At 47.2% G+C, this 2,565-nt stretch overlaps 1 pseudogene; it reads right to left on the bottom strand.

The window, feature by feature from the left end:
- Positions 1–265: 265 nt before the first annotated feature.
- Ftl1-ps11 (ferritin light chain 1, pseudogene 11) lies at positions 266–2,120 on the bottom strand (annotated as a pseudogene).
- Between the last annotated feature and the right edge of the window lie 445 nt (positions 2,121–2,565).

The raw sequence follows: 2,565 nt of genomic DNA, 5'->3' as shown, positions 1-2,565 counted from the left end.
AGCCAGCTGGGATCTCACGGGCCACTTCCCACTTGCTCCCTCTCTACTCTGCACTTGCTTTAATCACCGCCCAGCCCCCTCCCTCTTCTTCTTCATGTTTCACACCGACCCGCAGTTCTATATTACAGTGTGAGATTAAAAAGCAACTATGGAGGAGAGCCCTGGGCGACTGGCTGATGGGTGAATTCAGCTACTATACTATCTCCCACAATATTATATTTCTTTCTCCCAGAAACTCCATATATACTTTTGCCCCCTCCTGCTATGATTTTTAAGCAAACAGGTTCTGAGAATTCAGGGGGCAGCTGGCTTTAGGCACAGGCCAGGGCTTTGCGTATGCTCTCTGAAAATACCAAGGTTTCTCAATGGTTGATTAAATGATTGATTCTGCCTGGGTTTAATTTCTTGCTTTTCTGGAACTCGGCTGCGGTCTAGCTTAAAGCGTTATCCATTTATTTAGGGACCTGAATTCAGTTTCATCTAGTGCACCTGTTAGAAGCAAATCTCTACCCTTCAAAACACAGCTGAGCCCACCTGCTTTCTGAATGCTTTCCCTTTTCTGCTCACCCACCACTTTCTTCTTGGTTTTTATTTTGAAACAGATCTCGTGTATTCGAGGCTGACTTTGAACTCACTGTATCTGAGTGATGGTTTTGAACTGTCAATCTTACATCTCCCTCCCAAGTGCTGGGATTACAGGCATGGGCCACCACCTGGCTTATATGGTGCTGGGTGTTGAATCTGTGATTTCTCATATACTAGACAAACTCGTTACCGATTGAGCTGTATTTCCAGTGCCTCTTTCTCTCCCTTCTTTTATTTTTACTTGTCTTTTTTTTCTGCTTCAAAAAAGCTGTATTTTTAACCTGGTCCAAGACTTGGGAAGAGGCTCCAGGGCGGTTACAAAGCTGCCTAGTGGCTTTAGAGGTTCATGCAGGTGGAGGTCCTGAGGCTTCTGGTGCAGAAGCAGAGGAGGGAGCCCCTTGGAAGGCGTAGAGGCCTCCTAGTCATGCTTGAGAGTGAGGCACTCAAAGAGGTACTCGCCCAGAGATGCCTGGAGCATGTCAGTTTGCGTTGGTTGTGGTCCTGCCAGCCAACGGAGATGGGTCAGGTGGTTGCCCATCTTCTTGATCAGCTTCACTTCTTTATCCAGGAAGTGGCTTTCCAAGAAGTCACAGAGGTGAGGTTTTGTGCGGATCGAACCCAGGGCATGCAAATCCAAGAGGGCCTGGTTCAGGTTCTTCTCCAGGGCCAAGGCAGCTTCCATGGCCTCCTGTGTTTTACCTCATTCATTTTGAGATGGCTTCTGCACATCCTGGATGAGTGCACTGCCTCCACGATCATTCTGCAACTTGAGGAGACACTCAGTGCCCTCGCGCTTCTGCTCCGTCAATTCGTGGAAGAAGCGGCTTACGCCCTCCAAAGCCACATCATTCCGAACAAAAAGGAAGCCCAGAGAGAGGTAGGTGTAAGAGGCCCGCAGGTGCAGCTTGACCAGGCGGTTCACAGCACATCTGACGAATGTGGAGGTCATTGCTGATCCAGGAGTATGGGGCTAACCTCGAAGATGGTGCTGGCTGGTCCTAGGAGTCGAAGGCAGCAAGGAGATGGTCCTGCGACTGGAGAGACTTGCAAGAAGGCTGGAAGCTAATAAAGTGGGAGTCCCCAAGTCTGTTCAGTCCAAACACTGTTGAAGCAAGTCACAGATCCATGGGACCTCCAAGGTGCTGCCTTACTGGATCTAGACAGGATCCAGCACAGATTGCTCCTGAGCTGTTATCTGTCTGCTCTTAACTTGTTGAAAGGCACACAGCTCGTATATCTAAGCCCCTTCTATTTGAGTACAGTTAGGACCGTGTATACGATGGGAAGTCCACAGCCAGGGATCTTTATAGAGCAGAGGAGACTGGATAGTTAACTTGTGGTTCCCTACGTTATACATACAGATCTGGTGGAGTCAAAGCATGTCAGCCTTACCCACGTATTAACTGTAGCCCACTGAGCCTGACTGTGCACCTCTGGTTTCCAGAGCTGTGTTGAGGGAGAAAAACACTTGTGTTGTTTTAAACCTCAAACCGTGTGGCAACTTGTTGAAGCAGCAATGGGAGGCCCTGCAGGCTTCCTGTCTTTTATTGGCTTGGTGGGCAATTCAAGCACAGCCTCCCCTTTTCTAGGGGAGCCTAGATTTTCTCCCTTGGTTCGCTTAACATTTTAAGTGAACCGAGACCAGTATAGGAAGGGATGCATTTGGAGCTATAGTGGTCCCAGAGGCAGAATGGTATGTGGTATGAACTTTAACACCAGAGTTCTACTGGCCAGTCCCAGGATAAGGTCCATTTTATCTTTAAGAAACACATATGTATACATATACACATACAAACAATTATACATAGCAAACATAAATATACATATGTACACATGTATATACAAAAACACATATTCAAATACACATATAAACACACAAACACACACACACACACACACACACACACACACACACACAGAGGTCAAGTTTCTCATTGTCACCTATGTATTTCCCATAGCATCTGGATTCAATCATGGGTC

This window comes from Rattus norvegicus, chromosome 13 (genome assembly GCF_036323735.1).
Source record: "Rattus norvegicus strain BN/NHsdMcwi chromosome 13, GRCr8, whole genome shotgun sequence".
Classification (NCBI taxonomy): Eukaryota; Metazoa; Chordata; class Mammalia; order Rodentia; family Muridae; genus Rattus; species Rattus norvegicus.
Note: the sequence above shows the minus strand (reverse complement) of the source record. Positions and strands in the feature narration are given on the sequence as shown.